The sequence below is a fragment of the Pipistrellus kuhlii genome, unplaced genomic scaffold (assembly GCF_014108245.1).
Source record: "Pipistrellus kuhlii isolate mPipKuh1 unplaced genomic scaffold, mPipKuh1.p scaffold_m20_p_6, whole genome shotgun sequence".
Lineage (NCBI taxonomy): Eukaryota > Metazoa > Chordata > Mammalia > Chiroptera > Vespertilionidae > Pipistrellus > Pipistrellus kuhlii.
This window is the reverse complement of record NW_023425562.1, coordinates 29,888,954-29,914,313: the sequence shown is the minus strand read 5'-3', so window position 1 is coordinate 29,914,313 and position 25,360 is coordinate 29,888,954. Positions and strand designations below refer to the sequence as shown.

The following is a 25,360-nucleotide window of genomic DNA, read 5'->3' as shown; positions in this document are numbered from 1 at the left end:
GAGGTAAACTTGCCCAGATTTGTGGACCTGTTCATTATGGAAGGCAATGAAGAGGGAAGAGTAAAAATAGCAGGATGTTTAATGACGCCATTTCTGAGGTTGGGGAATAGGAGTTAGGAGGGGGCTGAGCTTTAGACATGTTGAGTTCCAGGTGAAGGAGAACATACCAAAGGCGATTTGACATCCTGAAGAGTCAGAGAGCTCAAGAGCAATCAGACCAAAGGTTTGTGAATCCTCAGCCTGTAATTGTAACCATGGCAACAGATAAGGTCATGGCAAGGGGCTGGCTTGTCGTAAGTGGGAAGATATTGAAAGAGGTAAAAGACTAAACCCAGGAAAGCCACACATGTTGAAGGTACGACCCTTTTTTAGCAATGTTCCAATCTGATGGGTACAGTAAGGACTCTGCGATTGGACTTAGGTGTTTCTCAAGCCTCTGTCAATATGATTACAGCTGTCCTTTAGAGTAGGTTCCTTAGTGGCTGAGCCATTTAGCTGTTGTTTTTATTAGTGTCACTCTCAGAGGATTGACTCCAAAGCTGGGAGACGGTTTGCTCTCTGTAAATTGACTAAGGATTGGTATAGTCTGGAGATATGCATTACTCACTCATAAATTGGTTGTCAGATATCCCAGGTTTTCTTTAGGATTTTTCCCCCCATAAAGTTTGCATGTTGCATTTCTAGTTTTAAAATAAATTAGTCCAGTGTTGGAATCCACATGAAATGATTGACAACCCCTTAATAAGCTCCAGGTTTCTTGTGAAATGTCTTGGAAACTTTATTGGCAGCTTCCAAGGTCCTTATAACATATGAGTGTTTAGATTCTACTGTGTTGTTCTCTTTCAGTAATGAGCAGAAGCGTCTCTACAAATTGGCAGTGTTGTCCATTCATTGCATGAGAAATAACAGCACTGCAAGTAGCCTAGGGCCGTGGTCAGCAAACCGGGGCTCACAAGCCACATGCGGCTCTTTGGCCCCTTGAGTATGGCTTTTCCACAAAATACCACGGCCTGGGCAAGTCTCTTTTGAAGAAGTGGTGTTAGAAGAAGTTTACATTTTAAAAATTTGGCTCTCAAAAAAATTTCAATCGTTGTACTGTTGATATTTGGCTCTGCTGACTAATGAGTTTGCCGACCACTGGCCTAAGGGGAAGTACCCATGGTACAGGGCAAGGGCAAAGAGTTCTGGCCTGAGGTTCTACTACTACTTGAGCTCGAATCCTGGATCTTCCTCTTACCCGCTATATGTCCTCAGGTCATTGATTCTTCTTTATAAGCCTTTATTTCTTTATCTGTAAAAATAAATTATTAAAATACAGATAGTACTTTTCCAAATTGTTGAAGATTTTCAGCAGATATTTACCCAATGTTGGACACTAGAGAATGCTACATGTAATGACTGAGTATTAATGCACATTGACTAGAGTCAATTTCTCTATTTAATTCTGTTTTAAATACCTTTATAAGTGCTATACTCTCTGGAAATCTTTTTTTTTTAAATATATTTTATTGATTTTTTTTTTTTTTACAGAGAGGAAGGGAAGGGGATAGAGAGTTAGGAACATTGATGAGAGAGAAACATCGACCAGCTGCCTCCTGCACACCCCCTACTGGGGATGTGCCCGCAACCAAGGTACATGCCCTTGACCGGAATTGAACCCGGGAACTTTCGATTCCGCAGACCGACGCTCTATCCACTGAGCCAAACAGGTTTCAGCTGGAAATCTTTTTAACTGACTCCCCTGAATGTGATCCAGTTCCTAGATCTAGTTCCTGGCTAAATGGTACTGGGGATAGTTCTCTGATACTAGAGGATATTGGACTATCACAGCAGGACATTCTAATGGATTTGGAAGACTATATTGTTTTCAGGGTATCCCTCCCTTCCTCTTACAGAGTCACCACTTCATATCTGTAAGCAGAGCGCTGGCCTAACTCTGCAGCTTAAGCAGGGGTCAGAACATCTGAAGCATCTGCTGATATTCTGGTATGTTCATTTCCTTTGTTCTCCAGACAGATCTCAAAGAGCACTGCCTGAGTATTAAAGAAGTGTTTCTTCTAATGTCCATGACCTGGCGTCATGCAGACATGAGAGCCCGGGCCTTTCACAGGCCATTATAAAAATCAAATGTGGCTTAGCCCCAGGTATTATTGCAGGGTGCATTGCATCCTGCATAGAAGAGTAACCCTCATCATATTGTTGGGTGAATTCCCCCAAATTTCAGTATTTAGACATAGAAGTTCTGCAAAGTTAAGCAGAGCTGTTCTCTTTGGACTCTGAGTAGGACTGTGGAATTCACTTGATAGAAACTGAATAATATAGCTTGCAAAATAGTCCCTTTCATGGATTGCATACATTTATCATATTTCCTTGTGTAGAAAGAACAATATTGCAAGATGGCTTTACCATTACTCCTGTTTCATAAACTGACTATGAAGAATGTGTTTTTATCAAATGTGTCTCCATGTTATTTTTGTCAAATTCTACAATTAAAGTTTCAGTATATAACTCCTGGGGTATAGGCATCACATGATCCCTTAAACCATTTTATGAATATTTGCCCTTTTAGTCTAAGACAAAGGTCACATTCAGTTGCTCACCAGTCCTTATGAAAAGCAAAAACATCTGCCTAATCTTGTATAGCATTTTAACATATTTCTCATTTATCAGGAAAAGATGTGTTAGTTAATGGTGGAAATTCATTTGCCCAGGTGTGCATTGGCCTTTAACAATTCTTTATTGCTTCAAAATTACTCTTGCCAATGTGTGTCTTTGTGAGAAACCGCTGAAAGACACATCCTGCTCTCACAGTAAATTGAAGAGAACCCAACACTTCACCGACATGGAACCTGAGAGTCCCCAGTTTATGGAAGAGAGGTCTTTATGAACTGACATATTTTGGAACTCAGGGGAAATATGAGGGTGCAACAAAACATTAGGAAGGAGAGGTGAAGAGAAGGGTCAGGCCCTGCCTATGACATGACAGTGGTTTTGTCATGCATGTAACAGAAGTTTTGTCATGCCTGTGAGCCTGGCTTGGCTGCACATTTCATCTCTTAGGCAGGACTAAGGACCTGCATAGTCCCAGGTGCTTCCAGGCAGGACTGCAGATCGTTGAGCCTGGGCTGAACCTATGAGACCTTTCCAGCTCTAAAAATGACCTTTAGTAAGAACAAGTCAAGGCCAGATGGCCAATCAGCATCAGCTTCTCCATCCTTTGCAGATGGCAGACCATGGGGCTGCTGTTTCTGGATAGAATTTGAGCTTGAGTGAATATTCCCATATAACATTTAATCAGTGGAAACTGTGAAAAATCAATCAGTCTGGTAATACACATGGATTTCACAGTCACAGAATACAATTTTTTTTATTTCTGTCGATACATTTATATTCTAACTCTAATTCACTATTTCTGACAGACAGCAGAAAAACTTAATCTAGTCACAGCCACAGCCAGTTTGCTTCATCCAATTTAGCGCTTTCTAAATTGCTCTTGGTTAAAAATCGGGAATATTCAGGATCTTCCCCTTCATCCCTCTCCTTTTATTCCATGTGGTTGCTTTAAGCCAGTGTCTTTATAGAGGCAGTCAGGGGGACTGTTTTTCAGCTCCCCTACCCTGACTTCTCTGTTAGCTCTAATGGGAAAGTAGCCCATCTTGGGCTCTAGAACCGAAACATAACTTAGGTCAAGATGTTGTCTTTACCCTGCCAGAGGCTGGAACCATGTGACTGTTAGTCAGGTTCAGGCTGCTCTCCTCTGCTGCCTCGCAGGTTGCTGATTATCCTGGGGAAAGGCTACGTCTCTGAGGACTAGAGGAACTTGGGTGGGGGGTAAGAGGGGAGGAAGAATGGAAACAACAGCCAAAATTACAAAATTAAAGTTACTTTGCTTACTGAGGAATGTGAGGAAATCCCTCTGTAAAAATCTGTGAAGGGAATGTTTTCTCATTTTAGTCACATCCGCAAATCTTGAGTAAAGATATCTGATTGTAATCCTTCCATCCTCAGACTTCATCCTAATGTCACATTTGACAAATAGCAGTCTGTCTCCGAGGAGCGGTGGCGTCAGAGTTGTTTGTATTGAGGCAGATGCTGAACAGCCAGAGCCCTAAAGAAATTAAGAAGCTGATTTTTTTCCAAAAGGAAATCCATGGAGAAAACAATCAACTGATTACCTCATAAGCTGTCCTTGGAATTAATTTCAGTGCTCCTTAAATAATCTAAATCCCCCTTTATAAAGGTTCTTATAGGAGTTCCCAATTAGGTCCCCATTTTTTGTCAACTGTAATCAACATTCCCCTTCAAGTCTCTTTATAATTCATTTAGATGAAATAATACAGATTTTAAATTACCCAACCAAACTTCGAGGACAATTTTTATACCATTATGAATTAATAAAACACAAATATTGGCTAAAGGGTCTGAATATTGAGTGATTGATTGATTGATTCATTTATTCATTATGCAAGTGAACCAAATGTATCTTTTTTTTTTAATATATTTTATTGATTTTGTACAGAGAGGAAGGGAGAGAGATAGAGAGTTAGAAACATCAATGAGAGAGAGTCATCGATCAGCTGCCTCTTTCACACCCCCTACTGGGGATATGCCCTCGACCAAGGTACATGCCCTTGACAGGAATCGAACCTGGGACCCTTCAGTTCCCAAGCTGACGCTCTATCCATTGAGCCAAACCGATCTCGGCCAAATGTATCTTTAAATAGAGCAGAAAAAGTCAGTCTAACAAACAACATTATGGGTTTCGGCACAAACAGCATTTTGATACCAAATGACTAAGATAATTTCTAGAATTGTTAATTTATACTAGCCAAATTGCACTATTAGCCACTATTGGTCACAAGTTTATGTATTATAAATTTTTTCATTTTTAACTATTTTATTTTCTTCTTCTTTCTTTAGTTTTTAGTAAATAATTGGAAAAAGTATCCTGTCATCTATACATTTAAAAAATGTAAGAAGATTTTATTAACTATGCCAGTTTAAAGTGGCTGGTATATACCCAAGTCAGGTAAATCGGCTGCAATGAGAGTAAAGATGTGAGAACCCCAAGGAGAAAAGGAGCCCTCAGGAAGGAAAGGTTGGAACCCAGTGCCCCCCAATTATCCCACTGTGACCTGCTCATCAGTACATGCCTGCCAGGAAGCCGTCTTAGGATGACCGACCACACAGTTCTCTTAGTTGTCTGAAATCACCATCATTACTAAGTGAATCCCTGAAAAAAATGATACAGCATTGTACCATTTAAAACTTGATTCAAGGGATTAAATACATTTTTCCTACAGCAAGAACTGCGAATCAAAGCTATTAAAATGATGCTATGGGGGGAAATATCCCTAAAATTTTCTTTTTACATCTCCATTTCCTATAAAATTTGTTAGTCTCCAGGCTTTTTTTCTTTTAGCCTAAAAACATCAAAAGGTTCCAATGTGATCATTTATTCAAATGTGAATTTTATGTTGAAAATGTATTTTCAAAGTAGGGGGGGAAATCGACTAAAATGAAAACCAGCATCCCTGAATGAGGACAGTTCTTTCAACTACACTGTGTTGTGTACCTTTCTTTGATAGTAAGGCTATTTTATTTGCTTTCTCTTTTTAAGAATGAGATGAACAATGAGGATAATTATGATGATACAGGTTTCCTTCCAAGGAAATGGTTGACAATTGGGGAAAACTGTTTTCATGTAGATTAGTGGTTCTCAATAGTGGGGGCTTTCAAAAAATGCTTTATATCTGGGCTCCAGCCCCTGGGATTCTGATTCAGTTGATTAGAAGGTGGTCCAGGCATTAAGATTTTAAAAATTTGTGATGTGGTGAATCTGGTGTTGTGGCTTCCCATAGGTGTTTCCATGGGTGTTTTGTTTTACTTTTCAAAAGCACAGTTTTAAGCCAAGTTATGATTTTTATTGAAAGTGTTAGGCACAGCACCAGCATTTTATTTTCAGAGTTCCTGAGTCAAATGATATAATCATTATAATGCTATCTGTACCCATTAACAAATTCCCCTTCAGAAATGTATGCTGTTTACCTGTGTCATCCAACATTGGGTATTATTTTTAGCTTTTGTTATTTGTTAAATATAATTTGAAATTTTGTTAAAGACATAGAAACTTTGCTAAGAATTCTTAGTCATTTCTTTAAACATGTTGCTTTTATTAAACTCTTAAGAGTCTGGAAATGGAGCCCATGACCCCAGAGTGGGGGGAAAAGTGTTAAACACAACTCTCAAAGACTCCTCTATTTTAAATACATAGGTACAGGAGATTTTTAAAATATATATATTTTAATTCATTTCAGAGAGGAAGGGAGAGAGAGTGATAGAAACATTAATGATGAGCAAGAATCATTGATGGGCTGCCTCCTGCAACCCCCACACTGGGGATGCAGCCCTCAATGTGCCCTGACCGGGAATCGAACTGTGACTTCCTTGTTCATAGGTTGATGCTCAACCACTTAGCCACACTTGCTTGGCCACACGAGATTTTTTTTTTTTTTTAATGTAAAAGTGTAAGTCACCTTTTTAAAACAACTCCCAACAGTTGTCAATCACTGCTTAATCCAACTGCCATTTCCTCTTTAATTTGAGTAATTCTGCTTCTTTCAATACATTTTGGCTCTTTCTACCTTCTGTGTATTATAGATCAGAATCTTAGTTACAGACATTAATTTGGTGGTTCATCAGCTACCTTCTTGGTGCCTGTTGTGTGTCCAATTTTGTATCAGGGCTTAAGGATACAAAGATTACTAAGATACACCCAAGACAGTTTGGTTCAGTGGATAGTGTTAGCCTGTGGACTGAAGGGTCAGATTTGATTCTGGTCTAGGACACGTTTTACCTTGGTTGCAGGCTTGATCCCAGGCCCTGGTCGGGCCTATGCTGGAGGCAACCAATTGATGTGTCACTCTCACATTAATATTTATCTCTCTCTGTCCTTCTCCCTCCTTTCCAGTCTCTCTTAAAATAAATGGGAAAATACCCTCAGGTGAGGATTAAAAAAACACACAAACAATGACTAAGATACAATATTTCCCCAAGGAGAGGAATTCTTGTGGCTCTAGCTCTCATATCAAGAGATAAACTTGAGAGTATCCACAATGTTTGGGAGGAGAGTGTAAGTGGCTCCTAACTTTGTCAGCAAATGCTTCAGAGAGGCTATGGCATTTGAATTGAGTCTTAAGGATAAATATGTGACTTGATCTGGCAGCAAAGGGGGGAAAGGACATTCCTATCAAAGAACACTGCCTTACAGAACATGCCACAGTCCATGGCTTGTTCAAGCAAAGGTGGCAAGGTCTCTGTTGGTGAGAAATTGCAGGGGATGAGGCTGAAAACACAGACGTGGGAGAGAAGCCTTTTAATGACAGGCTGACGTGTGTGCTGCTTAACCTTTGCATGGTAGGGAGCCGGTAGAAAGGGAACTCCATAAACAGATCTACAATTTGAAAAATTCACCTATAGCAGGATGGAGGAGGAAAGAAGGGAAAAGATTCAGGAAACAAGGAGGCTGAACTATATATAGTACAGGCATGGTTGACAAGACCTGAGAAGGACTTAAAATAGTTATTTGTAGGAAAACCATGAGCACTGTGGAAAGCCTGGATGATAAAAACAAAACAAAACAAACAAACAAAACTAAGAGGAAAATACAGATAATCTATAATCCTTTTACCAGAGATAACCACCAATAATGACTTATTCCAGTCATTTTCCCCTACATGTTTCATATGGTTAAGATAATTTTAGAGCTTGAGGTTTTAATTTAACACTATGAAAAGCAGTTATTGCTAAGTATTAGCAAATTTAATGGCTTTTTGTATGGATGCACAGTAAAAATACAAAACTGTTCCCTTGGTTGTTTCCAAGTTTTCCTAAAAATCTTATATTTAACATTTTTGTGCCTAAAGTTGTCTAAAATGATGCTTTTCGTGTATAGCTTAAGTGAAATTATGAGGTAAACCACACTTAACATTAAGACTTTAATACTGCTATATTATATTTTGAAAAAAGTGTAAACACTTGTGCTTTAGATAGATCTTAGAAATATTCAAGATATAGGATAGTTTGGTTGGATGTGGTGAACAATTGCTTTGCTAAAGTAAAAACTGATGAATTAATCTAAAATGGTTTAAGGTTTCTGATTTGTCAGACTTGTTAAATTATATAATCACTAACCAAGAAAATAAAAGATACAGGTGGTACAGACTTTGCATGGAAGATAATGTGTTCTGCTTTGGATTTGCTTCATTTGAGATACTGCACTGATAGAATATCTAAGTACTCTACAGTGACAGATGAAAATGTGGAGTGAAATTCATCGAAAGAGGTGGGAGAAATTTGGCCAATAAGTGTTAGTCAAAGTCCAAGAAGTAAGAGGGAGAAATAAATCACTAAGAATAGATTTATCTCTCTCACTTGGAAGTTTCTCTCTCTCTCTCTATGTCTCTCCCCCTCCTTTCCACTCTTCCTAAAAAATAAATGGACAAATATTCTCCTGTGAGCATTAAACTCAGATGGGGATGAAACTATGGGGAACACTGCTGCTTTTAAGAGTTGGGTACCAAGGCAACAGACGAAGAAAGAGTGTTCAGGAAAACCAGGAGATAGCATAGTTCCCGGGGCCATGAGTGAGCGATTGTCCAGAAAAAGAAAGAATGGTCCACAGCCTTGGCTCTCAGTCCTGCTAGACACATTCTTGCCTTTACAATCCCAGATAAAATGTAAAGAGAGTATAACGGACCAATGCACAACGTTTAAAAAATCAATATAATGCCCCAACTTTAACATAACATAAGGGAAAAAATAAAATGAAAGTATAGAGAATAAGTATCTCCATACGTAAACAGTGGGAAATGAGTAAAGGAGATGACAGGATGAAGGAGTCCTATGGTTGCTCAATGTGCAGAATGACATGAATGGGGTCCTGCCAATGGAGTCTGGTCCATACGAGCGGTATTGCAGTATTGCTGCCAGCGACCTGAATTCCCAGAATGGTAAATATTCCCACAAAACAAAGTATAGTTTCCTCTCAACTTACATTGTATTAGCGTTGCTGGAAAATTCTGTGCATAAGAAAATACTTTCTTTTAAGTGTACAACTCAATCAGGCTCTAAGTTCCGAGACTCATAAACAAGTCTCACCTGTGGTGACGGTCCACCAGGGTATTTGAAAGTCAGGTGTGACACTGGACAGTCCTTTCTTAGCACAGGACGGTCCACCGCAGTGTAGGACTCTCAGCATTCCTGGCCCTGCCAGTTAAATTCCAGCAAGGCCCCTAGTTGTTCCAACACCCAAAGAGCTCTCCCACAGCATTCCAGAGCACTCCCTGTGGAGGGACACAGTCCAAGAGAGAGGCATGGGTTCAGTGTCAACCACCCCTCCTTGGGGTTCTTCAGTCTTCAGAGTTCAGGCTAAATAAGAAGTGAAGGGGCTACCATGATGGCGTAATAATTGTGACCTCTGTGATCTCTGTGTTTCTCCCTCCCTCATCAGATGATAGAGTTTTTCCACTGTTTTTACAAATATTGCTGCAATCCCTTCCTTCCTCTTTCAACTATATGTTCTTAGGTTAATTCATTAGACATACAAAGGTTGCAGGTCCCCCTAGCAATGGCTCTAATCTAGCCAGTTTCCAGCCCACATATAAGCAGAGTCTGTTCCCTTACAGCTGTGTCCAGGCTGATGTTCATACTCACCTGATTATAACTTGTATTTTAAACATTTAGCAGACCATAAAGAGGATCTTAAAAGAAACACCTTAGTTAGTCTGGGTGATTTGTGTGGTATTTATACTGACCATTTGGATACAAAAACTCTCCATATTTCCTCCCAAAAGATTATTCTACTTTAAGTCATGTGATTGTGGGCAAGTTGGTAAACACATGGAGCTTCCATTTCTTCCCAATTAAAATAGTTATGAGGCATGATAAATCTATAATGCTTTAAAATATAAGGCTCATGGTTGTTATGGATCATGATTATCATGGAACACCTTGGCATGTAAGAGTAGGTAAGGTCTTCTTATGCTCAAAATAAGGACAAATGAGGAAGGTTGCTCCTCCAATATTTCTTTGAATTATTATTTTAGGCATTCAGTTCATGGATGCTTTCTCTCTCTCTCTCTCTCCCCTTCTCTCCCTCCCTCTCTAAATATACATATATATATGTGTGTGTGTATATATATATGTGTGTGTATATATATATATATATATATATATATATATATATATATATGTTTATTTTTCCCTCTGAATTTTCCCATGCCCAAAAGAAATGAACAAAATTAAAGTAGATAGAAAAGGTCTGGGAGAAAATTAAATTTAGACCTCTGAAGGTTATGTTCTCAGTGAAAGAGAATAAGGAACTGTCATGATTTTTAAGAAACTATTTAACTGTCTTTTCCTACTCTCCTTTTCTCCCCCACCTCAGTTCCATGTGAAGCCATATTGTGAATTGTAAAACACATTATGTGTTTCTTGGCAGTGGCATTTAAAAGATGATAGATTTGTTTGTTTTCAGCCGTGAAGGATGTATATTGGCTTCCAAATGAAGGTTAAGGATAATCAAGAAGGATATCAGAAAATATAATTCATAATATATTTGGAAAATTTTACACCCCAAATCATTCATCAGTATGAGAGTATGTTGGATTACTTGCTCAAGGCTCTGTTCGATCATTCATGCAATGGATATGAAGGAGGGAGAGAGGTTATACTTTGTAAGTTCTGTACAATGATAAAATTAATATTGATCCTTTATTCATTTTTCAGCTAGGAATATCAGATAAACACTATTAAGTTGTTTTCCCACTCAGTGTTCAATAATATTTCCTTTATGGCATTGTAAAATAGATACACAGAAAATTGTGCTTAAAATAGTTGCCAAGTTGGTTCTATGTTTTCTACAGCATATCTCTCTCCACATGATAAACAATCTTCTCCTAATTCCCTCCGATCCTCCCCACTTACTGAGCTTCATAATAGTCCAACTAGTTTTGTTTGAATCCATTTTTTCTTCATAACACAGTGAATTGCAGTGTTTTTTTGTTTTGTATTTTTAATGTTTCATCTTGACTTCAAAAATATTAGAGAAATTGTCACTTTTTAAAATCAGCTCATTGCTCTTTGGCATGTAATAGGAAAATGGGCTAACATTCCCATGAGTTGCAGAGGGGTCTGCAGGGGAAATTTGATCCTTCCCCGTTTGTTGACATCACACTGCTGTTCTGTGCCTCGCAGGACATAGTTTTGTTTTTAAAGTGCATTTAATATCTTAACTTGTGATATTAAAAAGTCCCCGTGGTTTTCCATTTTTCTTGTACATTATTTAAATTTACTAAAGGGTCTGAAGCCTTTATTTCAGATCCTGCTTTTTGTTCCCTCCACGAATCTTGAATCTTGGAATTTTAAAAATCACATGATCAATTTAATTTTTCAATTACAGCTTTTCTTAGGTGCATGACGGGAGATTAAATGCTGTTAAACTTTCTGGAGAAGTCAACTGAGACACTGAAACTTTATTTTCACAGATTGCCATTAGAGTGTCCTCCTGCACATTTGTTCTAGCAAAGGCTAATTTTCTAAGCCCGGGAGGAGGACTCAGAGAGCATTGTTCTCTCTGGAGCAGTGACCTTTATACAAAGACTCAGGCTCAGGGTATGAAAATAGCACCAGCAAGTTCTGAAGGAGCCTCCATTCTTCCTGTTGTCCAGCAAGGAGTGTGGAGTCTTAGAGCTTCCTAGTGGTCCTGGTGGAGGAATGGGGAGGCAGTTGTTCTAACAGCCATGGCTTCTCAGGAAACCATGTCATGTATCCCCTTAATCTGGAGGAGGGAACAGATTTCTCTAGACGTGTCCTAGATAGGCACACAGAAGCAGTCCACTCCCATGTTCTTTTTCTGTGGGCCAGGAGTCAGCAAACTTCCTGTAAAAGGCATGTACATCCTTCCTGCTTTGTGGCCCATGAGATCTGTTACATCTATCCAGCAACCTGAGTGTGCCGGGGGCTGTACTTACACAGTGGAAGTGGCCCTATGTCAGTATAGCCGGCTTTTCAAAAGGCCAGCGCAGACTGGATTTGTCCCCGGTAGTTCACTGACTCCAGCTCCAGGTCTCCTGCCACCTGCTTATTGGGCTAGCTTGGTACACCCCAGCCCTAAAGGTGAAAGGAGGCATTTGGGGGCGTAGTTTCCACTTACAAAAGGGTAGCCAGACATTGAGAGGTTGGACCTACCTAAACACATATGGTATCCAGGCCACAGCCTGGGACATCCTAAGGAAGGTTTGAAAACATATACTAGTAGCCAAGTAGAATTACACCATTACACTTCATGTGTCACATTGGATTCTAAATTCAAATTATAGCAGGTGTCAAAGCCAGATTGTTATATCTAAGGCCTATAGGTTTTTCCTATACTTGGGCATTCAGGTAAATGGATGGATAGAAATGCTTTATAAACCATATACAGCATGTCAGGGACATGTTAGAGATAATTCATAACTCTCAGAAAGGTCCAGGCCCCCACCAAGAGCGGCAGGCCCTAGCCAAAAGGTCTCCTGTATAGGCCTTAGCAGATGGTAACAGAGGGTGCAGACACATGCAGATCTACATTTTGTTGTTGTTAATCCTCACCCAAGGATATCTTTTTCATGGATTTTTAGAGAGCGTGTAAGGGAGGGAGGGGGATAGGGGGAGAGAGAGAGAGAGAGGCATTGATTTCAGAGAGACACAGCAATTGGTTGCCTCCCGCACATGCCCCAACCAGGCCAGGGATGGAACCTGAACCCAAGTATGTGCCTTTGACTGGGAATCTAACCTGCCACCTTTTGGTGCATAGGCTGATGCTCTGTCCACTGAGAAAAACACCCACCAGGGATGCTTTTTTTTTTTTTTTTTTTTTTTTTTTCCAGAGAATATCAAGAGCACAGGAGGCTTGCCTTTCTCTATTACAAATCTTCACCTTCCTGCCAAAACCGGTTTGGCTCAGTGGATAGAGCATTGGCCTGTGGACTAAAAGGTGTCAGGTTAAATTCCAGTCAAGGGCATGTACCTTGGTTGCGGGCACATCCCCAATAGATGGGCAGGAGGCAGCTGATCGATGTTTCTCTCTCATTGATATTTCTAACTCTCTATTCCTCACCCTTCCTCTCTGTAAAAAATCAATAAAATATATTTTTAAAAAACAAAAACAGGTCTTCCCCTTCCCTCTCTTTATTCCTGACTGGTAAACAGGACCTCTGCTAAGTTTGAACCTCTACCTTCCCACTCTCTTGGCAGCCCTGCTTGGTACCCCCATATTCTATACCTCCAAGTCAGTCTCTCCTTTTCAAAAAGCTTATTGCCCTTTGCCTTCATAAGCTTCCTTATTCTAAATCACTATTCAGTTACTTGAATACAACATTTTATAATCAACATGTTAGTCATTTATTCAGAAAAAGTTAGGTGTCCCATGCAGGCAAAGAAATTCAGTGGGTAACCAAGTCACTGAACTCTTTTTAAAATTAATCTGTCTCTCTTTTCCCTCTCTGAATTCTGTTAAGTTCAACTCAGTTTTCTTTTTCCAAAAATACCTCACTACAACATCCTATAGGCCTTATAAATAATGAGATTGTCAAGTTTACCTATTTAACAAAAGTCTACCCGACTTTTGGAAATAAAAGGAACATAGTCCCTTGTTGGTATAATGCCTATTTGTGTTTCCTAGTCCTTCTCTCTCTCTCTCTCTCTCTCTCTCTCTTTCTATTTCTCTCTCTCTCTCTCTCTCTCTCTCTCTCTCTCTCTCTCTCATACACACACACACACACACACACACACACACACACACACACTTCTGTGATTTTATGTTTCATTCAAAAGTCACTTAAAAGTTTTAATTAAATAACACATGGAAAATGAGAAACTAACATTAGCCAGGTGGCTGGTTGGTAGAGAGTTCTGGAAACTGATGATGATGGCCTTAAGATAAGGTTTATGTAGGCAGACTTAAGAGCTCACCAGAAGGAAAACTTTTTTATGTTTCTGTGTCCAATAAATATTTTTTTGTAAAGTAAATAGGCTTTGGGTGCCTGATCTCTGCCTGTTAGTTTGCAATCCTTCAGATGTAGTGCAAGGTTAAGTTTTGGTGGCAAGATGTACCCACTTTCAAAACCTGTCCTTTGTGGAAGATGGCCTGTGCCCCACCTGAAGCAAGGTTTTAGAAATGGAAAATAGCCTAAGTCTCTTTGATGCTTTTTTGGAGTTTGTTCTGTGTCACTTTGAGAAAAGGAAAACAAAAGATGGCTGTCAATCCCAGATCCCTGCTCTGCGGAGCTCTCCTTGCCAGGCATCGGTCTGCCCTTGCCTCCGAGTGCTGTCTGAGGCCAGACGCCCAGGCAGTTGTCTCTGGGACAGTGCATACAACTTAAGGACTCTGGATTTCCATAAAAGATTCTGTGGTATTTCTCCCCCCTCCCTCTCTCCTCTCTCTAGTCTTCTGTTTCCTTTTCTTTTCCAAATAGCATACCTCTGTTATCTTTTTGGAGCTGGCACTGCCTGGAACCAATTTCCACAATTTGGAGTTCTGTGAGAGAAAGGAAATTAGAGAACAGTTATTAACTTCAGGTTTTAAAAACAAGTTGTTGGATGTGTTGGGTTTTTTTGTTTTTGTTTGTGTGTGCTTTTTGTTTAGTGAAAACTTGCATTTAAAGGAAAATCATTAAATTTGGAAGGAGGAAGAAGATAGATTTTTATTTTGCTTAATAAAATTCAAATTTTTTTATAATACATTAAAAAGAAATTATAAAATTATTGAACCTATAAGATCATTTTCTGAAACATGTTTTTTGATACAACAGTCACTTAAGAAAGGATCTATTACCTTAGCTGGTTTGCCTCAGTGGATAGAGTGTTGGCCTGTGTTCTAAGGGGTCTCAGATTTGAGTCTGGTCAAGGGCACATGCTTGGGTTGCCAGCTTGATCCCCAGTAGGGGGCATGCAGGAGGCAGGCAATCAATGATTCTCTCTCATCATTGATGTTTCTATCTCTCTTTCTCTTCCTCTCTGAAGTCAATAAAAAAAACTTTTTTGTTTTTTTTTAAAGAAAGGATCTATCTATTCTGACCATTCATCTTTAAGCATTTATTATTTACTCATGTGAAGCAGGCATCATGCCAGGATCGATGATAGTCTGAGAGATGTCAAAATAAATCTTGTAATTTCTAATTTCAAGTAGTTCAAAATCGAATAGTTGAGGTGAGTCATATCTTCAAGTCCATGTAATATATGATAGTAAATGGCATACGTTGGCAGATCATTTTCATGTGGTAAGAACAGGGACAGTATCTTAGAGAAAGTGGTACTTAACTTTCATTCTTAGTTTATACTTCATCTTTTTTTCCCCCCCAATCTGTTTTATTTTTTTGGTGAAGTGTTTAAATAGCCCATTTAAAAAAGTCATGTTTCATTATTATGGAATTTTAAAAGTTCTAAAAATATTCCATATACAAGTGCTTTATCAGATGCATGATTTGAAGTATGACTTACGTTTTCATTCTTTTAATGGTGTCTTTGAAGAGCAGGTTTTTAAATCCATTTTATGTTTATTTTACAGATCATGACTTTTATGTCTTATCTTTGAAATCTTCACCTAACACAAGGTCATAAAAATTTTCTCCTAGAAATTTTAAGAGGTTTTAGATTTTACATTTAGATCTGTGATCCATTTTCAGTTAATTTTTGTATGTGGTCTGATGTTCATTTACTATTATTATTTTTGCATATTGATATTCAGTTGTTCCAACACTATTTATTGAAAATATTATTTCCTCACTGAATTGCCTTTGCACCCTTGTTGAAAACCAGTTGACAACATATGTGTGGATATATTTTTGGACTGTATTTTACTTCATTGATTTGTGTGTCCATTTGATTACAGTACTGTATTGCTTTCTCCTGTAACTTTATAATAAGTCTTGAATTTATTTAGATATGTATTCTGATTTTCTTTTTCTTTCACATTTGTTTTGTATGTTCTAGGTTCTTTATATTTCCATATGAATTTTAGAAAACCTGTCAGCTTCTAAAAATAAAGCTTGCTAGGCTTTTTATTAGGATCATATTAAATTTTTAGATCAGTATGGGGAGAATCGAATTTTGGGGAATTGATAAAGTGTTGAATCTTCCAATCCATGAACAAGTTGCATATTTCTATATATTTAGACCTTCTTTAATTTCTCTTAGCAATGTTTGTAGTTTTCAGTATACAGGTCTTACCCATCTTTTGTCAAATTAATTCTCCTAAATAGTTCACATTTTTAATGCTTTTGTGAATGGTATTTCTTTCAAATGTTGACTTCTAAGTGTTCATTTTTAGTATGTAGAAATACAACTGCTTTTGTATATTGATATTTTATATATTGATCTTTATCTTATAACCTTGCTGAACTTATTTATTAGTTTTAGTAGTTTTTTCCTAAATTGTATAGGATTTTCTACATAGATGATCATATCTGCATATAAAGATACTTTAATTCTTTTTTTCCAATCTGGTTGCCTGTTTTGTTTTTTTCTTGCCTGATTGCACTGGTTAGAATCTCCACTATGATGCTGCATGAAAGTGATGAATGCAGTTATTCAGGTCTTGTTCTTGAGTTTAGGGGGAAAGCATTCAGTCATTTACCATTAAATATAATATTAGCTGATCTTTTTTTTTTAGTTGCCCTTTACAAGTGGAGGTAATTCTCTTCTATTACTAATTTTCTAGGAGGATTGTTCTGTTTTGTTTTACATGGATGCTGGGTTTTGTCAAGTAACATTTTCTGTATCTATTGTGGCAATTGTGCAGTTTTTCTTTTTTATTACTAATATATGACTTAAACGATGATGGCTTTGATGAATTAAATGAATCAACAATTTTCAAATGTTGAATCATCCTTACTGTCCCAGAATAAACTCACTTGGTTATGATGTTTTATCCTTTTTATGTATTCTTGGATTTGATTGGCTAAAATGTGTTAAGAATGTTTGCATGTTTGCATCTACATACATGGGGAGTATTGTGGTCGTTTCCTTTCTTGTAGCTATCCCTTTCTGGTATTCAGGTAATGGTAGACTCATATATTAGCGAGTAAATGGTTCCACCTCTTTGATTTTCTAGAAAAGGTTATATAGAATTGATATTATCTCTCCTTTAAATATTTGGTGAAGCAATTTGGGTTTGAAGTATTCCTCTAACAGGGTGTTTAACTGCAAATTCAATCTCTTTAATAGATATAATGCTACTCAGGTCACCTATTTCTTCTTGAATGAGCTTTGGTAGGTTCTATCTTATAAGAAATTTGTCTTTTACACCTAAGTTGTTGGACTTACTGGCATGAAGTTTATTATATCCCTATATTATATTTTAACTAGAGGCCTGGTGCATGAATTCTTGCACTTAAGAGGTTGGGTCCTTCAGCCCAGCCTGCACCGTCTCACAGTTTGGGAGCCCTGCAATTGGTCACACCACAGAGAGAGGGCCTGCCCACCCAGCTGGGGCTCTGCAATCAATTTTCCCAAAGAGGTAGGCCCTGCCCACCTGGCTGGGGCTCCGTGATCAATGGCTCCACCAAGGGAGGCCCAGGCTACCCACCACAGCCTGCTGGTCAGTGGCCTGGGCCACCCTCTTTAAAGCGATCATGGAGCCCTCCAATTGATCATCCTGCTGGCTGGCGGCCTGGGCTTCTCTCTGCAGGGTGATCATGGGTGATGGCAGGGTTCCTGACCAATCGCATCACACCTGCCTTGACTGACCTGGCACCAGTGGGTGTCCTAGTGTGGTGGTCCAGATGGTTGGATGGTTGGTCATTCACTGTTTGGCCATTCAGTCAATTTGCATATTATGCTTTTATTATTATAGATACCTGACAAATGTGTAGTGATATAACGTCTTTCCGTCCTGATATTGCTAATTTGTGTTATCTCTCTTTTTTTCCTTAACATATCTGGATAGAGGCTTATTAACTTTTTTGAACCAGAGTTTATCCATTCACTTACTGAAGAACATCTTCTTATTGTTTCATTTTTTTTGATAATCCTCACCTGCAAATATTTTTTCTATAGCTTTTTAGAGAGAATGGAATGGAATGGGTGGGAGGCGGGGGACACTGCTGTGAGAGAGACACATTGACTGGTTGCTTCCTACACATGTCCTGACCTGGGGTGAAAAGCAAACCTGTTACCCAGGTATGTACCCTTGACCTGGAATCAAACCTGAGACCCTTTGGTGCAAGGTCCGGCACTGTTAAGCACTGAGCAACACCTGCCAGGGCAAGAACATCTGAATTGCTTCCTGGTTTTGCCAAATATGAATAAAGCTGTTTTAAACATTGGGTACACGTTTTTCACAAGGACCTAAGCTTTGAAATCCTTTGGGTAAATTACTGAATTGTATGAGAAGGGTATGTTTGGTTTTGTATGCAACTGCCAAACTGTCTTCAAAAGTAGCTGTACAATTTTGCAACCCCACCAATAATGATTGAGAATTTCTATTGTTCTACTTCCTTAACACTGTTATCAAAATCTTTTTAAAAATTTAAAATGGCATTTTTTTTCAATATAGTATTTTTTTGAGATATAATTCCCAAAATATTAAGTTCACTCTTTTAAAGTGTATAGTTCATTGGATTTATATATTTATTTATTTGTTTTAGTATATTCACAAAGTTGTGATACTATCACCACTAATTCCAGGACATGTTCATCTCCAAAAAGCAACTCGATATCTATTCGGGTCCACCCTCCATTACCCCTCCCTTCAGGCAAAGTAGGGAGAATTTAAGAAACAGGTCATATTTTGATTTTTACATACATATACACTGAGTGGCCAGATTATTACGATCTCTGAACGCATAATAATCTGGCCGCTCAGTGTATATTCTATATAATAAAAGGCTAATATGCAAATTGTCCCCTCGACCAGGAGTTCTACCAGCAGGCAGGCCAACCAACTGCCCATGTCCCCTCCCCCTGGCCAGGCTGGCTAGACCCCACCTATGCACTGGGCCTCTAATATGTAGATATCATAATAATCTGGCACTCAGTGTGTGTGTGTGTGTGTGTGTGTGTGTGTGTGTGTGTGTGTGTATCCATATAATTAGTTTATTTTAATTATGCAGTAACTATACAAACACTAATCTCAATTTCTTTGGTAGATCAGTAAACTGAATATAGCATAGATTACTTTGAGTTAAGCAGATATACAATAGTTGCTTTGCTCTCATAGCTAGAAGTACAGAAAAACATGTTGTCCTCTCCCCAGCCCCAAGAAAAGATCCTGTCATTCTCTTTACAAAAGAGCTTGCTGCCCGTTTGAGTCTGCTCCTTTGTAAATCACTGGGTTTGAATGTATAATGGTTTGAAATTGTTCTTTCGTTCATTCTTCATCACAGCATTCCCCATTTCTAGCAAGGTGCTTGTGCTCAGGGTGATTCATAGATCTATAAAAAATTAAGAATTTAACTGCTGACGTGAACTTCAATTGGTCAAAAAAAAAAAAAAAAAAAAAAAAAAAAAAAAAAACAAACACTCCAGCTTTTAAAACCACTTAGATTATTCCTTGTTGAATGACTGAGATTTGTTTGCTGTTTTAAGCCTCCCCCTAATCTACAAACACATTTTTCTGTATCCTTTCCTGCCAACAGAGGCATACCTGGTTTACCTCCTGATGGAATGGCTTCACCAGCTTCTCCTGTTCCTTAAGAGGGTGAGGCAGGCCAGGAAAGGAACAGAAAACTGGGGTGGCGAGTGGCAGGATGAGCACGAGAGGATGCCAGAATGATAGTGAAAGGCAGAGCCACAGAGTGGGAACCTCCTCTCCTTTCTGTCCTGGCTTCTATTACTCTGACACTATAACTTCCTTTTATCGCCATTGCCTTTCAAGTGCTTTTGCAAGACATCCAAGTTAAGCTTGTTTATATGCACATTAGAATCCAAAGATTCCTCAGAAGCCAGAGCATAAAAACAAAGGATTTGTCCTCTTACTTTATCTGAATGGCCTCCTGAGGAAGCTAAGAAGGCTAACAGCTGCATTCGTGGGGCTGTGCCCAGGTCTTTTTCAGAGAGCAAGTGCTTTATCTTACAAGAGCCCTGCTAGTCAGTACCTAAGACATTCCTCTCGACTGGCACCAGCATCATTCAAAGACACTGGTGTTGAAGATTATGTTCTCATCTTCTTTCAGAAAGGGAAGGGGAAACCATTATTTTTAGGGTATTCTTCCTAAAACTCTTGGAATATGTTAGATTGGAGAGCAATGTGAATACATTTCCTGTATATTTAGACAGGTATGTCTTCACCATGAAGCTTAACTCTGTAGTATAGGTATCAAGGCCAGACCAAGATCTGGGGTTAGGCTCATAATTGGGCAGTCTATAAAATAAAAAAAGCATTACATTAGACCTCACCTTCCTTTGGGAAGCAGGTTATTATTGACTGTTTAGTTTTACTTAAATATTCCTCTTAGTGTGGTAAGAGAGGGTGTCTTATGTCACCTCACCCCAAATGACTTAAAATATTTTTCCCAATTTTATCAGTTAAAAACGATTTTGGCTGCAAGCAACAATAGCAACAACAAAGATTAGTTTTTAAAAACGAGTTTATATTCTCACATTTTTGGAAGTACAGAGATAGGCAGCATTTCACATTGTTTCTGAGACTTGAGGCTGATAACTGTAATTTTCTTGGTTTTTATCTCATGGTTGCAAGATGGCTGCTGATGCACCAGTCATTTTATTCATATTTTAATAAAGGAGAAGGAGGAAGAGAAGGGAATAGCACCTATATCAAGAAAAATATGATTTTGCTGAAACTATGGAGAGGGGTAGTTCTTATGTGACTTTGAACAGAATTGTGCCCTATGTCCACATTGGACCAAGGGAGCTGGGCAAACAAGCCTTGAGAATGATGTTGGGTCAGAGAGGAGTTCGGATTGATCTATTTTGATTATCTTTTTACATTCTAGTCATATGTTAGTGCCCTTGAGATATGTCAGCACCTGTTATAGCCTGATCCTAAATCTAACTATAAGCATGCTAGCAAATATAGCTATCACTTAACCCATGGGTTTACTATATGCCATGCATTTTAAGTATATTAACTCATTTAATCCTTATAATTACTCAATTAAGTATAATATATGATTAATACATGTATATATATTAATTCTCACCTGAGGAATGAGGATTTTTTTCCATTGATTTTTAGAGAGAGTGGAAAGGAGGGGGGTGAGTAGAGAAGAGAGAGAGAGAGAGAGAGAGAGAGAGAGAGAGAGAGAGAGAGGAGAGAGAAGGAGAGAAGTATTGGTGTGAAAGAGACCGGTCAATGGGTTGCATCCCACACACATTCCAACAGGGTGCAGGGATTGAAACTGCAACCCAGGTACTTGCCCTTGACCGGGAATCAAACCAGTGACCCTCCAGTGTTAATGCTAATGCTCTAACCCACATGTGTCAAACACAAGGCCCGCGGGCCAAATCCGTCCCGCCAGGCCTTGCAATGTGGCCCGCACCGCGCTGTCATCACTGCACTCCGCTGCGTTTCCATCACAATGACAGTTTATGACTGTTCAGTAAACCATTCGGCCCGTGATTTAGGCTGGATTTTAGATTTTGGCCCCTTCTCTGATTGAGTTCGACACCCCTACCTGAGTCTAACCACTGAGAAAAACCAGACAGGGCTGATTAATATTCCTGTGAAGATAGGACAAGGCTCTCAAGGTCTGACCAGTTCTAAATGTTATTACTAAATGCTATTCTTGCTAAACATTAAAATGTAGCACAGGATTTTGTAGATGCAGATGGAAACAGGAAGCTCTTGACAGGAGCTCAACCAAATAAGTGAGTCAACTGCAAAGAAGAAATCAATATGTAATTGACTAAGTAGAGTATGTAAGCAAAGGCTAAGCCTCCCTTTGGGGAGACAGCTTTGAAAATGTCTCCTTGCTGCAAGTAAATAAAACTACCTTGCAACAACCACTTTGCATTCGTATTTTATCGATTAAGAAATGGAGGCACAGAGATTCAATAGCATGTTCCAGGTCATAGATCTTGGAAGTGGCAGAGCCTGTATTTAAATCTGGACCAGCTGGCTTCAGAGTTTTCCCTCTAAATGTCTATATTATATTCCGTCTCTGGGATAAAAATATATATAGCTTTATGGAGATATACAAATATCTGAAGGGACTTTCGAAATTAAAAAAGATTACTGTAGGGAAGTCAGTTGTACAACATGGAAAAGGTTTGAATTTAAATCCTGGCTCCTCTATCACTAGAGTCAACTAAAGGTCGTTGGCATCAATTCAATAATGGTAGGAATCCCCAGTTTGGAGTGTGTTGAAGAGGAAGCTTTGTTCAGTGCAACAGCTCAATTGTGATACAGCAGGGCTATGAAAACAACTGCTGTTAGGAGGCCCTGGGGGGAGGCAGCCCTGGGCAAGGTGACCCTGAGTCAGGCCCCTCTCCTGCAAGGCAGTTCTGCTGTGCCCTGCACTGATCTGTCCTGCTGTGGTTCAGCAAGACATCTTTGGTGTTTCACCTCCAGCCATGGCAATGAAGTCTGAAATCTTTGGTGGAAAGGGGAAATTCACTCTCAAAAGCCAGAGGGGAGTGACTTATAGACAGAAATCCCCACCCCCTAGTCCCCGATTGGTCTGTCCTCATGTAAATGAAGATTCCACATTCTTCTAGTTTGATTGGATCGAAAGACACTGACCTGATTGGTTATAAAGGAGCTGCTGTGATTGGTTGGTGAAAAATCTGATGGGGATATAGCTGCACAGCTCTGATTGGGTAGGGAAAGACTCAGTCTAGGATTCTAGGAACTCCTTTGTGAAGCACTGGCTCCAATGGCAGCAACACAGTGCAGGCAGGCAATTTAGTGCAGAGGCAGGTAGTTCAGTTCAAGCTTCTCCCTGAAGTGCAGCTTGAATGAGAGACTCCTCTGTAGAAATGGCTGCTGTTTTTAGAATGTATGCTCAGCCACCTAGAGACCTTTTTAAGAGGTATCTTCTTTCTCAAGGCCCACACTAGTCATACATTCCGCAAATATTTCTGAGTTCCTGATATTTGCCAGATACTGTTTAAATAAGATAAGCATTTTCCCTCTATATTCTAGCGAGGAAAATAGTTATAAAAATTTCAATAAGTGAATAAATTAATGATATATGGTCGATAAATATGAAGAAGGAAATGTAGAGAGCTGAGATGGTAGGAAAGTGTTCTGTGGGAGTTAAACAAAATATTTATAGTATTCTGTGGGAGTTTCACTTCTAGTTAAGGCATAGATTAGGTTGTGGCCGACTAATTTTCCCACTGTAACAAGTAAAGAAAGAAGGATCAATGTTAAAATCGTGTGTGTGTGTGTGTGTGTTTTAAATAAAAACCTTAATAGAGCCGAAACCAGTTTGGCTCAGTGGATAGAGCATCGATCTGCGGACTGAAAGGTCTCAGGTTCGATTCCGGTCAAGGGCATGTACATTGGTTGCGGGCACATCCCCAGTAGGGGGTGTGCAAAAGGCAGCTGGTCGATGTTTCTCTCTCATCGATGTTTCTAGCTCTCTATCCTTCTCCCTTCCTCTCTGTAAAAAAAATCAATAAAATATATTTTTTTAAAAAGAAATTAGTATTATTATTAAAAAAAAAATCCTTAATGGAGAGGTGTGGACACAAAGAAGTCTAAAGGAGGTAAATCCCATAGGGGGGAGAGCTTTCCTAGGTGAGCAGAACCTAGTGATCACTTCCCTCCATGGAATATATCTCTCTCTGAGTCTGTGCACTGCTAGGCATAAGATCACACCGGCTTAGGTAGAGAGACTCTATTGGAGTGAGGAGGCACCAGTGGAGTTGTTAATGGCTGTCTGCACTGGCTCAACTGTTTGGAATTTGTACAAGTACCAAATGCAGAGCCAGTTCTCCACACCTGACAGTTCTCCCTCTTGGGATTTTTGTGCTGGTGCGCAGCAACTCAGAAGGCTGGGGGCCTTCAGAGAGAGATTTCTGTAGTCCCATGGCATTATCCCAAAGTCCTCCGAGCAGGAGGGACCTATAACAGAGACAGGACAGATCTCCCCCTTGAGGGTGACCTAAAACTCAGCCCAGACCCAGCTTAGCTCCTGGTTTGGTTGAGGTAATCTGTGCCTCACTTTATTTATCAGATAGAAGAAAAGGCTTGTGCTTCTGGCGGAAATTATGATTAATTTCAATATTCTAGAATTCTTTTAAAATCAATGTCTCCATACAACCTAAGTTGTAATTTGCAATGGGAAAAAATGTGACCCATGGACAACTAATTGACTATATTTCAATATTAGCAGACATACTTTTGGCACAGATGTTGACATTAAGAGACAAGAACTTTCAAATAATAACAAATAAGTTAAAGAAATTAAAGGATAAAAAGATGAGTAATGTCAACATAGAAATAGAATCTCTCAAAAGAATGGATTGGACATTCATGATGTAAACCACCCCCCCCCCAAAAAAAAAATCAGAATTGAAGCATTCATTGGATGGACTTAACAGACTGGACACATGGAAGAAATGAAAAGTGAGCCAGAAATCAGGGCAATAGAAAAATCTCTAAACAGAAATACAGAAAACAGGTGGGGGGAAAGGCGAATCTGATTGTGAGGGGTATTTGGGACAGTATCAAATGGCCCAACAGTCCTATTTTTGGAGTTCCAGAGATAGAGGAGAGAGAATCAGATGGAAGACATATTTGAAGAGAAAATGGATAAGAATATACCAAAATTGATGAAAGATTCTAATAGCTCAATAAACTTTTCTATGCCAAGTGAACATATTCATTAAAAATGAAAATGAATTAAAGATGTATTCAGAATCAAAGAAACCTGATGGAATTTGTTGTTCCAGCAGATTCATGGTGCAAAAAAAAAAACAAACGGTAAGGAGAGAGAGAAGAAGTGCATATAGGAAGTTCTCAAAGCTAACGGGGAATGATTTGTTATGGCTCCATGGACATAAAGGGAGGATTAAGAGCACAAGAGAGACTGCTTATTTGGTTTTTAAAAATATTATTAACTTTTAAATAAAAACAATAACAATGATAACTGTTGTGAAATGGAAACGTGAAGAAGCAACATTATGACAACAGTAATATAAAGAGGAGAGAATTATTCTCTTGTAAGTTATTTTATTTACATTGTTGAGGGATTGTAAAATATTAATTAAAGGTAGACAGTAATAAGTTCTAGGTCTCCAGTAATCATTAAAATAGAATACAATTTATTCCTTAAAAGATAACTGAGGAAAATACAATAATAAAAATGTATTTTTAAATACTATTTTGAAGTTATGGTAGTTAGCATGAACTTAA

General features: G+C 38.8%; 1 protein-coding gene across 6 annotated transcripts in view; it reads left to right on the top strand.

Moving 5' to 3' along the window:
- Positions 1 to 25,360, top strand: part of ARHGAP28 (Rho GTPase activating protein 28) — a 116,633-nt gene that overhangs the window by 47,872 nt on the left and 43,401 nt on the right. Inside the window, exon 2 of one of the 6 annotated variants that reach the window (XM_036418761.2) lies at positions 1,896 to 1,986. The exons of the other annotated variants lie outside the window; for them this stretch is intronic. The gene's annotated coding sequence lies outside the window, so the exon portion shown is untranslated. The remainder of the gene's footprint in view (positions 1 to 1,895; positions 1,987 to 25,360) is intronic. 6 annotated transcript variants of the gene reach the window in all.